General features: G+C 43.4%; 1 protein-coding gene across 3 annotated transcripts in view; it reads left to right on the plus strand.

The window, feature by feature from the left end:
- Nucleotides 1-13,950, plus strand: part of SHROOM1 (shroom family member 1) — a 44,464-nt gene that overhangs the window by 3,292 nt on the left and 27,222 nt on the right. Inside the window, exon 2 of one of the 3 annotated variants that reach the window (XM_077924506.1) lies at nt 1,669-1,812. The exons of the other annotated variants lie outside the window; for them this stretch is intronic. The gene's annotated coding sequence lies outside the window, so the exon portion shown is untranslated. The remainder of the gene's footprint in view (nt 1-1,668; nt 1,813-13,950) is intronic. 3 annotated transcript variants of the gene reach the window in all.

Genomic DNA, 13,950 nt, shown 5'->3' on the forward strand with positions numbered 1-13,950 from the left:
GCTTGAGGGGGTTGGAAGAACTCGTAGAACAGATTAATGGGTATACAGAAGGAAGAGGGAGATGGGACCAAATTACGCACTGTCAAAAATGGAGAACAAAAGAAGTCACAGGGATGCATAAAGTGAACATATGCTAATTTATATGTAAAGATGCACATTTAGAAATAATTACTATGATTTTAATTGAAATAGATATCACCATTGTTGGGGAGACTGTAACCAAGGAGACTTGCATGCCTGCTAAGGATAGACAAATCTGTCGATTTCGGTTTCTACCAATTCCTTGCTTTTCCATTCTTAAGTTTAATTCTACCCATTTCCACATCAGTCTGTTGTTGGTTTTTAAGTTAGCATTCAAATTCGTATGCATTTTTGCAGACAATTTTGCTGGATACACACATAATTGCAAGTTATTTTATCTAACATAGTGCATTTCTGTACATTATGTTTTACTAGTATGAGCATTTTTGTGTGTGCGCACTTTCTCGTAATATATGCTTCATTGTACTGAGGGGGAGGGGTGTGAGTTGGAGAACTTTTCATTGAAAAATTCAGAGAACTGCAAACTTCCCAGGCTTTTAAAGTTCTGAGTTTCATCAGCATTCATCTGCTATTTTTAATTGCTGGTTTCTTTATAAGTTTTTTTCTTCTGATTTTTATCATTTTGTTTCTGATTTTGTATGTATTTTGTTGTGAGCTGCTCTGGAAACCATTTGACTGAAGGTCGGTATATAAGGTTATATACAGTGTATAGAAGAAGTAATGGCCAAACTTTGAATTAAGTGAAAGGTCCATGATTGAATTGATCAGTCTTTTATTTTTATTGAAAAGCAACTGGCAGGGGAAGGCTGCCTCCTAATTTGATTGGAGCTGGGGGTTAGGGGGTGGATGCTGTATAATTTCCCAACCTAAATGATGAAGTAACCTAATTTAAGGAGGGTGTGTGTGATTTAGACTACAGGGAGAAAAGGTTAAGCGCCACAACTCTGATCAAATTTGGACCCCCACCCTATGCACAGCTGCTTTTAAGTAAAAAACAACAACATTGGTACCTCCAACATAATGATCATGGAGCTTGTGTAAGAAGCATGGATCTCCTGTGTAATGTGTAGTTTGGTCTGTAGCTGGCCAGGAATATAGGATGCTTTTGACGGCTACTAACCCTGGTCTGAACCATGGCAAGGATTATGGTCCTCCGCTCGCAAGTGGTCCCCCTAGCCTTTAACATGCATGTTAGAGGGGTTGTGGGACTCAACATATTCTCGCCATCTGTATCTGAAACAACAGCAAATGTGTTGCAGGTACTCCTGCTCTTTGTCTGTGGCCTCATCCAGGGCAAATGAAGTTATGCCAGTGACATTGTCATCTCCTGCTTTAAGAGTAGAAAGTTGAAGAATACTTCTTGTGCCAGAATTGGGAACCTAATGGCTGCTTTTAGATGATCATATCTCTGTTTAATAAACCAAGATATGAATGAGCCTTTATTTGTTTCTCTGTTAAGTTTGAGGTACTATTGTCAGGTAATTAAAATCCATGTAGTTCTTCTGAGGCCAGCAGAACAGACATATTTTGATCGTATCTTCATCTGCATGTCAGGAAACAAACAAGAATGTGTCATTTTGCTTTGTGTCTCCTTTTCCCTTCACTAAAAACCCTACTTGATTTCAGATGACATTGGCAATGTGTGTGGCAAAGGAAGGCTGCATAGTTCTGATTTAAATTGTTCTGTTGTCAGCACTCCTTGCCCACCTTTCATCACCATTTGTGCAGTGAGATCAGAGAGGGTCAACGGAGACTTCTTGGTCAATGTGGGTAAGTGGCATGTGGGAAATTAAGTAACTGCAACTGTGGGTGGGTCTCATGTCTGCAGACATCCCTGAAAGATGCCCTTTGGCTTCAGAGGCCTCCAAAAGGCTTTTAAATAATAAACACTGTGGAATGTTAATGTACTCCTTGTATACATGAAAATGTAAATAAATGCTGTTCTGGTATTTTATAAATAACTCCCACATCTGGGGAAAAGCTGGATTGCCCAAAGGAGGGTAAACTGGAGTGACCACACAGGGTGAAACTATACTGCTGTCCACTTTAATAGTAAAACTTGCATTGACTTAAGGGATGAACAGGATTTTTACACAAGGGCTCAGCTTTATTACAGATAAATCGTCACTTGATACAAATGAGCATTGGTCCATTTTCTGCAATGTTTACTCCTTGGAACACAACCAACCACAAAGTTGCCTTTTACATGTTCCACTGAAAAATGAATGGTGAATCCTTTGCATATCAGGGAGATTCATGTGTACACTGGAACTTCTGCTGAGGTTTATGCTGAAAGGTTTACTGAGTGAGCATCTCTTTCAATGGTTCATAAGATTCAATAAAATGTGGGCTTGGCTCCAACAATTCAGATCTAGCTTTTAGTAAGGTCCCCTTTTACTTTTGTCTAGAAATCCGTTCATCAACCCGTCAGCATGATCATGCTTTATATTCCATTTTTTCCTGGCAAACAACAGCTAACGCTACAATGATGCTTTCTTCCTCATTGACTCTGGCATTCAGAATAAATAGGAATGCTGGCCAACAACCCTGCCACAAAAATTTATTGTCCTGTGTCCACTGTCTTTTAAAGTATGCCTTTTCCTTAAAAAAACAATCATTAAAAAAAAGTGCCCATTTTTAATTTGCTAAAGAGGCCCATCCAAATCATGCTACCCTTCTGCGGTAGCCATCAACTCCATGGTGGTATATGAAAACCTAAATGGATGAACTGCATGCCAAGAAGAATTTCAAACACTCAGAGCTCAGTTTCCACCAGGAATGTTTGTTTTGTAGCACCAAAAAAGAGATCATTCCATCCTCCTGCCTCATATTTGCAGCAGGCACATGTTCTGCATTACTAGGGGATTTGTACCTTTAAGGAGCCTTCCAATTAAAAGTGAACTGAGCTCATGCTCTTCATATTTTGGTTTAATCCACAAAGGGTGTACACTTTCTTCATGGTGGCAAATCTTCAATTTGCATGTGCCCAAACTCTCCCAGCTTCTTCTTACACTGTTATTAGAAGGCCATTTTAAGTAGCAGCTCACTGCAGGCTGCAATTCATAAACAGTTTTTATTTATTGTTTTTGCATATGGTGGATCTATTAACTACAAAGCTAGACATCTGTATTCCACCCTGCATCACTTCGTTGCCGGTCAAACTCTCCTTGTGGAATGCAAATTTTCACTATGTTCCAAATTCTGAAAGCAGCTGTACTTTTTCAAAATCTGAAAACAACTGGAGTTTTTTGGTTTGGTGTGTATGTTTGCCAATAGAGAAATTTCACTGGTGCACCCTCAAGAGGAGCCTCATATAATTTGTTAGTTACAGTCATGCCTGGGATGCCAATGAGAAAGTAAAGGAACTTGGCAATGGGAGCTCACCCTGTTGCGCTCTGTCCCAGCTCCTGCCAACCTAGCAGTTCAAAAGCACGCCAGCGCAAGTAGATAAATAGGTACCACTGTGGCGGGAAGAGAAACGGCATTTCCGTCTTCTCTGGTTTCTGTCATGGTGTTCTGTTGTCCCCGAAGCAGTTTAGTCATGCTGGCCACATGACTCGGAAAGCTGTCTGAGGACAAATGCTGTCTCCCTCGGCCTGAAAGCGAGATGAGCTCTGCAAACCCATAGTCGCCTTTGACTGGACTTAACTGTCCAGGGGTCCTTTACCTTACCTTTTTTTATAGGAACCTGGCACTTAAGAACAGAAGAGGAGCTTTGTAGGTCTACTGAGGGATCATCTGTTAGGGACATTAATTGGGTGTACGTCCTGACAGGCAGGGTTTCAAATAGAATTCTATTAGTGGAGCCTCACATCTGGGTTATTGATTGACACCTGTTTTGAAGCTGATACTGATGAAATAAAGACCACAAATTGCGCTTTGGCAAAGATGATAAAACCAACCACTCTTAACAAAACCTAGCCATGGTCGTGGCTGGATTATCTTTCATTTGGCTCGAAGAAAGGTGCTTGATTGCCGTGGTTGTCTTTTTCCCTTTCTGGGGGGATTAAATAAATAAATCCCACTTGTGCTCTACACATGCAAAGCTTCTACATTTCAGCCTGTAACCCATAAATCCACCTCCTGGCACCAGAAACTTGGCCCAGGCACAATGGAAACTTAGGTCTGGCTTTTTCACTAGCTCTTGTTTACTTGGCCCGAATTTCAGCTTTGTAATGAGTTTCAGATTTCAGGACAGAAGTGAACAGGTAGATTCCACTTCCTGCCTCATCTCAGGGGACTGGAGAATGGTGTCCCTTTTTATTTCAGGCCACCAGTTTAAATCCAACCCACGCTGCTGCTGTTTGACTCTTATCATATCGGCATCCAAGAGGCAGATTTAGGATGCCTAGTTGCCCCTGTGATGAACAGAAGTGACACATCTACCCAAGAGGCATTGAAAGAAGACCACAAGGCTCTTTTATTTCACATTGTTTCCCTGTAGGAGCCTGCTCCCGTGACACAAGATGCCCGTCAAACTTCAGCTATTCAAATGGCTGTGACATCTTGCATGCCAGCTACAGTAATACAACTTTAATGTCCTGTTCTATATTTGGCACAATGTTCTCGCTTGGGGGACTTCAACAAGTTGCAACTTTTAAATTGCAGTTGGAAGTGGCAAGGCTGTTCTCCCACCCCACCCACTTCTAGTTAAGCAGGTCAAAAAAATAACAAGGATTGCTTGGTGACCCAAGGTTGTAGTTCATGCAGCTACACGAAGAAGAAAAAATGCACCTGACTGACCTCATGTTCATTTCACCTGGAAATGGAGCACTTTGTACACTAATGGAACTAGATGTTACAGCAGACACCAAGTCTTTTTTAGCTCCTGTAATCCACATTGATGCTGCCATATCAGCAAGTCTGCCTATAGCTTGTCAGAAAGTGAGAGGAAAGTGGGGTGGCCTCACGTACTCCAGGTCTACCCACCACTGGGATAGAGGTTCTGGCCAGTTATGTTCCTGGCAAGCTGAAAAAGGTTGTTCATCCCTGATCTAGGGGATTATTTTATGCAAAAGAAGAGTGTCCATTTGAAAGAGCACCTATTATTTGGATTATTAGTTCATTCTGCCCAAAGGAACATGGGAATCACAACAGTTTCTTCACCATTTTAACGCGTGTGATCCAATAGTGAGTGAATGTGATATTTACGAGGATGGCTGCTGAGGTTGGGGAAAGGGGCCTATTTTCTAAAAAAATAATCCTGAAGATAGGATGAGAATTCCCTCAAAAGAGCCACTCTTCCCAGAAACATTAATCTGTCTGACTGATTACTGTTTAAATTCCATTGCCTACGCTGTCTTCACTTAAATCCATATTCTTCAACAGGTTGTTTTAAAAATATGTTTTCTGTCTTAGATGCTAATGTATTTCTGGGAGAACTGGAATTTGACTAATCTTTCATTTAAAGTAGAAATCATTTAATACTCAGGATTTGGGGTCAAATCTCAAGGTGTGTGATATGCTGTGCCCCTTTTTCTGTTAGAATTAAGATGCCACTAAATACAGATTTGTTGGTGTGTACTGTATAGGCTAAGGGATGAGGGTGGCGCTGTGGGTTAAACCACAGAGCCTAGGGCTTGCCGATCAGAAGGTTGGCAGTTCGAATCCCCGCAACGGGGTGAGCTTCTGTTGCTCGGTCCCTTCACCTGCCAACCTAGCAGTTCGAAAGCACGAAGTGCAAGTAGATAAATAGGTACCGCTCCAGTAGGAAGGTAAACGGCATTTCCGTGTGCTGCTGTGGTTCACCAGAAGCGGCTTAGTCATGCTGGCCACATGACCCGGAAGCTGTACACCGGCTCCCTCGGCCAATAAAACGAGATGAGTGCCCCAACCCCAGTGTCGTCTGCGACCGGACCTAATGGTCAGGGGTACCTTTACCTTTACCTTTTACTGTATAGGTAATAACATGCAAAAAACAACAACCCATTCAAGGATTTGGGCTGGAAAACATGTGGGCTTAAAGTTGTGATGAAATATGCACCCATACCCAACCCCTCATGTCTCTGCATGGGCCTGTTCCACTTCCTACCTTTCCATACTCAGGGGATTCTAAGTGCATTTGGGCAAAAGTGTTTTGAATCCTCCTTGCTCTCAGAAACCGTGATAATGCATGAACACAATTGTGGTTCTCTGTGCATGTGAGCTAAATGCTCATTATTACTGGTTTCCTCAACGTCATTCAAAGGTCTTCCCTCAATGCTGCGTCACTCTTTTTTAGAATTCATCATTGTATGGTCAAAATGAAATATGGTATTCTGTCTGAGAGATTGCCAGCACCCAGCCACACACTGAGCATTGTAATCTTAGCCTTCAACTGTGGAATGTAGTCGTACACATGTTATGGCCGAGCATCCATTGTGTGATCTAACTGTGGTGGTTATCTATTGTTCTATCCAGCCAGTGTATTTTTAATTTCTGGATTTGATTAAATGATTAACAGTGCAATCGTGTGCGTGCCACAAGGAAGCCCCTTTGAGTTCAGTGAGACTTACCACCACCCCAAGTAATTATAAATATGCTCCAAGCCATAAGCAGTTCTTAGTTTGAGAACTTTTCAGAATAGAAGTCTCTTTCTCTCTCTTGTATTTGAGGGCTGTATTATTTATTTAGGCACCCTGTAATAAAGATCCCATTGTTTCAGAGCCCTGGCAGAGAAAGCAGAGAGCCAAGCTTTGCCTCGACCACGTAACAATATCGGTCACCCCAGCAGAAGCCACCCTCCTCCTTTATTTATTTATTTGCTGCTGCACACAATGACAAAAACAGCTAACTGGCATGCCTCTCCCTTTGTAGTGCATGCTCACCTCTGGGCATAGCTGTCAAGTTTTCCCTTTTCTTGCAAGGAATTCTATCCGGAATAAGGGAATTTCCCTTTAAAAAAGGGAAAAGTTGACAGCTATGTCTCTGGGGAAGGATGAAATGCATGGTGCTTGCTTTATCTCTTTGATTGTTGACAATGATGTCTTTTTTTAATGTTGGTTGTTAATTGTGCTTTTAATGCTTGTTGTGTGCCGTCCAGGGACCTGTAGGTGTTACTCAACTGACTTGTTGCATTAGCACAAGGATTACCTCTAGCACAATGGGACTTCCCTTCCTCCCAATGTGTGGCAGCCCCTCCCCTCCCCAGATGTGCTCCAGAGGGTTGGGGGGGACAGACGTCCCAGAAGAAATTTAGGGGTTCATGGAGTGTTGAGCTGTAATTCTTCTGCTAAGAGGTCCCTGACATGATGCCATGATGAATATAACCCTGTATCTTCTTTATTTGCCCTGTTTTTCATACTGTAACATATCAGGCCAGTGGGCTGGATGTGGCCCAATCGCCTTCTCAATCCGGCCCGCGAATGGTCTGGGAATCAGCGTGTTTTTACATGAGTAGAATGTGTGCTTATATTTAAAATGCATCTCTGGGTTATTTGTGGGGCATAGGAATTCGTTCATCCCCCCCCCCCAAAAAAATAGTCTGGCCCACCACATGGTCTGAGGGACAGTGGACTGGTCCATGGCTGAAAAAGGTTGCTGACCCCTGCCCTATATGTTGTGAGGGAAGGACCATAGTTCAGTGGTTCAGCATCTGCTTTGGATGCAGAAGGTCCCAGTTTTAATCGGTGGCATCTCCAAGTAGGGCTGGGAATGCCCCCTCTCTGAAAGCCTGGAGGTCTGCTGCCAGTCAGAGCTAGATGGACCAATAGTCTGACTCAGTATAAAATGGCTTCCTATGTTCGTATAATCTCTTGTGATCATAGAAGATACTGGATAAAACACTGGTGAAATTCTTTTTAGCTTGCATCTAGAAGAAGTTAGTCACACTTTAGTCCCATTGAAATCAGTAGGTAAACATTTAAATCAACGTGACTTATCAATGGAAATAACTACCGGTAAATGTCCTTTGGATCCAATCCGTTGTTTTTCTCTCTAATTAGAATTTACAGGAAAATGGCGCCTGGTCAGAATTCAAATAGGAAACCCATAATGATGTGAGAATTGGATAAGGCAGAATAGGAGCTGAGGTTAAGGAAGATGGGTCAAGCAGAAAACTGAATCTTGCTTAGAAATGCTCAAGACCCAAGTACTCATTAGCCATGAGTAGAAATGCTCTGACCTGGAGGCTGCTGTATAATAATGGATCCCAGCCAGTCAGGAAACCATGCTGGAGGCCACTCAGAGCCTGAATGTCCAGGGTAATGGCCAAGAAAGATGGCTTGGGTTTTATTTTCAATTCTCAGCCAATTTGGAGTATTCTGACTTGTTTCGCTATTATAACAATATACTGTACATTCTCCTCTTCTGCACAATAAATGCCACCGAATACCTGCATAATCCTTGCATAGTTTCAGAGGTTATTGATAGATATCAGTTGAAACACGCATTCTGAAGACCAATTGATTTTGGACGCAGGACGATTTAACCAACGGAATAGTTTGTTTCATTTGTTTGTGACTGCCAGACTCTGCACAATGTGGAGCAAGAGATCAGGCAGAAACACTTAGGGGGATGTGGAGAAAGCCATCCATCATGCAACTGCTTGCGGACAAAACAGAGGTATAATAACCCTTCCCCACTATTTTAAGAGAGATTTGGATATCCCAGGTACAAAATTGACACTTGGAGATTTCTTTGGTGTGTATATACACGTGTGTCTGTGTATTTATTCAAAAGTACAGTTTATAACAATAAAAAATACACTTGGAGACATCTGAGTCCCAATGAAAATCAATGAATTTGGCTGATTGCAGTCCTGTACATACCTCCATAGACGTAGTCCTCATTTAGTTCAATGAGACTTACTCTAAGGAAAGAGGGTACAGGATTGCCACTCCAGAGAGCAGCTGGCTTTTTGGTTTGGAATGTGCCCTGTCTCCTAAATCCCATGTAGGACTGGTTCAGGGACTTTTGCCACTGTTGGTGGGACAGGACTCCCCCCCCACCCCCACCCCCCGTTATATCAGAGGATTCTGAAGGACAGCTTCAGTTAGCATTAGATACCAGACATGCCAGAAGCAGTGTAATAGCAGAAGAGGACAGGAATGCGTTTCCTTAAGCTGCTGGTGAGGTCAGGGAAGCTCACTCTAGGTGGTTAGGTCTAAAATGCTGAATAAAGAATTGGTAAAGCCAAGATAGGTATAGGCCTGTTTGTAAGAGTCTAGACAAAGGCTTCTAACACAGCCCTAGGATTCTGCTAATCCAGATAGCTGTTCCCTAACAGTTGGAGAACCTGTGGCCTTCCAGATGTTGGACTGCAGTCCCCAGTGTGGCGTAGTGGTTAAGAGCGGTAGACTCATAATCTGGTGACCCGGGTTCGCGTCCCCGCTCCTTCACATGCAGCTGCTGGGTGACCTTGGGCTAGTCACACTTCTCTGAAGTCTCTCAGCCTCACTCACCTCACAGAGTGTTTGTTGTGGGGGAGGAAAGGAAAGGAGAATGTTAGCCGCTTTGAGACTCCTTCGGGTAGTGATAAAGAGGGATATCAAATCCAAACTCTTCTTCTTCTTCTTCTTCATCACCGGGAGTTGGTCCGGGCCTAGATGGTTGAACTGGCTCTGACCACCAGGTCCAAACATCTGTTTCCAGCTCATTCATCCTTGCTGGACATTAATATTACTGGTTATCATATTACAACTTTACTTTTACAGTGGTACCTCGGGTTAAGAACTTAATTCGTTCTGGAGGTCCATTCTTAACCTGAAACTGTTCTTAACCTGAAGCACCACTTTAGCTAATGGAGCCTCCTGCTGCCGCTGCGCCGCCACCGTGCGATTTCTGTTCTCACCCTGAAGCAAAGTTCTTAACCCGAGGTACTATATCTGGGTTGGCAGAGTCTGTAACCTGAAGTGTCTGTAACCTGAAGCATCTGTAACCCGAGGTACCGCTGTATTTCTATCTATTCTCCTTCACTGTTGCACAGCATTACAATGTCTGTAAGTTATTATAGTGACAGACAGCCCCAGAAACCAAAGCAGAAAGACCCAGTTAAAGGTTTTACACTGACCTTTGTTAAGGATGGGAACAAGGAAGGCAATGCAACTCATCCTGCACTGCAGTCCTGAGGAATGTGGCTCACGGCTAAAAACTAACAAATTTCCATGCCTTGGTTTCATTAGCTCTGTCGTAGGGGTGGATTTTATTAAGAGCAGAGCAGTGGAGTGTATTGCTAGAGGAAATGCACTGTTTAAGCAGAGACCCGGCTTGTAAAAAGGTTCGCTTTTCATGAGTTCAGTTTGAAATCAGAGGGAAGGCAAAAGGCTCTGAGTTTATGGTAGTTCATGTCTGTGAAAATGATGGTGTAGACTAAGAAACTGACATATGCACATTTTCCCTTGTTTGGGCCTCTTGGGCAGTAATGATAGAGGGTATTTTTCTGCTTCACCACAACTCATTATATTTATACACATTATATTATACCAACAAACACACATCTGCTGGAAAATTGCTATTCTGCCCAGACCAAGATCACAGTATCCCATTTCTTGTATTGCCAGCTATAGCCAGATTGCAGTCTTTAACGGGATCTCATTTACCCCTTAGCTTCAGGCAGCTCAGATAAAGCCCAGAAAGACAGGTTGTAATCCAAGACCTTGTTTGAGACTTCAAATGCCCTGAGAGATGCTGATCACCAAAGTTTGCCAGAGGGTTCGGAGGGTAATTGTCAGTTAAACCTGTGTTTGCTGCGAGAAAAACAGTGTTATGTAGATAAGCCTCATGAACTCTATGGAATGATGGCTTGACTCTGGGCTTGTCCGCACTGAACTTTACCATGCATCTGAGGCTGTCTGAGTCCAAGATTTCTGGGCATCCATGCTTTTGTTGACTAAATTTGGATTTCCTCAGACCTTGAAAAATCTAAAAAGTAAAGCAAAGCCCAAAGTAAATCTGCTGCTGTACAGGCTGCGGCTGTTTGCATTCTCGTCAGTCTATCAATGGTTTGCACCTGGGCAGCTGATGGCACCCGCACAGTGAAATATACTCAGAGTCGCATAGTGATTTCATGCTCTTTATTGCATCTCATAAACAGTGAATTCTCCCCCAGAACCTCAGGCTTTATATACATTATTTACACAATGGGTCCCATGTGATTGGCTGACTCTGCTTCCCTCCTAGAGCCTGATTGGGCTGCTCCTGCAGGCCAACCCATTTGTTGCATTCTAGGATCCTAGCGCAGTACATAACACACAGTCTTGATGAGACTCTGAAGGCCTTCTGGTGGTTCCCTCACTGTGAGAAGTGAGGTTACAGGGAACCAGGCAGAGGGCCTTCTCGGTAGTGGCGCCCACCTTGTGGAATGCCCTCCCATCAGATGTCAATGAAATAAACAATTACAGTGGTACCTCGGGTTAAGAACTTAATTCGTTCTGGAGGTCTGTTCTTAACCTGAAACTGTTCTTAACCTGAGATACCACTTTAGCTAATGGGGCCTCTCGCTGCTGCCATGCCACCACCAAGCGATTTCTGTTCTCATCCTGAAGCAAAGTTCTTAACCTGATGTACTATTTCTGTGTTAGCGGAGTCTGTAACCTGAAGCGTCTGTAACCCGAGGTACCACTGTATCTGACTTTTGCAAAACATCTGAAGGCAACTCTGTTTAGGGAAGTTTTTAATGTTTGATGTTTTATCGTGTTTTTAATATTCTGTTAGGAGCCTGGCCAAAGTGCACTTCTGGGCATGCACGGTGAAATGCGGAAGCATACACTTCCAGGTTTGCCGTGTTCGTAACCTGAACTTTACGTATCCAGGGCAGTATGTAACTAGAGGGTCCACTGTATTGTCATTGTTTAGGAGCCCCCCCTTTAGTTCTGTAAATTTAAGTTGCCTTAAAATGTTTTTAACATTGTGTTTTAATTGCTATAACCTGACCTGGGACCAGGGGATGAAGGGTGAGTAATAAATTGTCGTAATAATAATAGTTAGGAGAAAATCAGCTGTGGAAGTGGAATGCAAGGGAGAAGTGCTGGGTGGGAAGAGGGTTAAGTCCGGTATAGGCAAACTCAGCCCTCCAGATGTTTTGGGACTACAACTCCCATCATCCCTGACCACTGGTCCTGTTAGCTAGGGATGATGGGAGTTGTAGTCCCAAAACATCTGGAGGGCCGAGTTTGCCTATGCCTGGGTTAAGTACTCACCATCACTATCAGTTTCCCTCCACATGTTATATTCAGGTTTCTGTAGTTAGGCTTCCCCTGAATGTCCAGCCTGGCCCAGAAGGTGGTGCCTTCCCCACAGATTATTATTTTTTTTGCTTATAAATCAGGTGAAGCTACAGGTGCCAACCCTGTAGGCGAATGGAATCTGAAGAATTTAGTTTAATATTTACCTTAGCCATTTGTACTTTGATAAGCAATGGGTCATTCACAGCTGGGTACAAGACATAACACTGGTAGGCTAGTCGTGATGTTTGCTTTACATTTCACATGCTTATTGATCGCATTCTTTTGAGGACGGCTGGATTTTGAAAAAAAGATTAATGGCAGGTGGTGGTGGTTGTCTCACATTTCTGAGAAGCCATTGGGAAAAGGCCTGCTCAGTACCTAAGTTACTGATATGAAACCCATAAATTAACTGCAAATTAGATTCTCTCGCCAGCTGCAAGACAATGGACCAAGCAGGCTATTCAGGGCATGCCCCAACAACATCTTATGACCCTAAAGATGTTTCTAAATGTGCTGCTCTGTTTTTGCTTTTTAGGGTTTTGTTGCTGTTTTGTTTGATACCGCGTTACATTGTATTATATTGTAGCTTGTCAGTTTCATTGTTATAAATATTGTATTTGGTTTTTTATAAACCTTTTGGAGACTGTTTTGAGGATTAAGCGCTATACAAATATATTAAATAGGCAAATAAAAATGAACCCCATAAGGCATTGCAGAATAAAATGAGCAGAGAGTGAGAGGCTGGTGGTTGTCTGAGGACTTTAAGAAAAAGGCCCTGGTCAGAATACAGGAAAGAGCCCCAGCCAGATCAAGCTAAAGGCCAACCATTGCCGGAGGCAATAAACCTCTGAAAACCAGTTACTGGGAACAAAAGGAGGGGAGAGTGCTATTGCCTTCAGGTACTCCATGCAGGCAGTGGTGGACTTTGGGCTCTCAAATTTCAGGGGCACCCTGTGTCACCGCTGCCTGCAAGCAGAACCTGAAGGCAATAGCACTCTCCTCTCCTGTTGTTACCAATAACTGGTTTTCAGAGATGAAATGCTCAGAGCAGGGTGATGCAGTGGACTATGCCTCTGAATACCAGTTTCTGAGAATCTGTACTGTTGCAACTTAGGTCCTGGTTGTGGGTTTCCTGTAGGCCTCTGATTGGTCCTTGTGAGAACAGAATGCTGGACTAGATAGCCCACTGGCCTGATGCAGCAGAGCTCTTAGGTTCTTCTGAAAGATGGTTGGCTTTAGACTGAAGGTAAAGGGACCCCTGACCATTAGGTCCAGTCGTGACCGACTCTGGGGTTGCAGTGCTCATCTCGCTTTATTGGCCAAGGGAGCCGGTGTACAGCTTCTGGGTCATGTGGCCAACATGACTAAGCCACTTCTGGTGAACCAGAGCAGCGCACAGAAATGCCGCTTACCTTCCCACCGGAGCGGTACCTATTTATCTACTTGCACTTTGACATGCTTTCGAACTGCTAGGTTGGCAGGAGCAGGGACTGAGCAACGGGAGCTCACCCTGTCGCGGGGATTCGAACCTCCAACCTTCTGATCAGCAAGTCCTAGGCTCTGTGGTTTAACATACAGCGCCACCCGCGTCCCACTGGCTTTAGACTAGGAGGACATAAATTGCAAACCCTGCTTAGCCATGATGTTCATGAAGAAACATTGTGCTGGTCATATAAAGCAGTACATCTCATCCTAGCCTATGTTTCAGGATTATTGCAGGGGAATAAAACCATGGCCCTCTTAAAGGTGATGGCTGATTTCAGTC

This window comes from Podarcis muralis, chromosome 2, assembly GCF_964188315.1.
Source record: "Podarcis muralis chromosome 2, rPodMur119.hap1.1, whole genome shotgun sequence".
NCBI lineage: Eukaryota > Metazoa > Chordata > Lepidosauria > Squamata > Lacertidae > Podarcis > Podarcis muralis.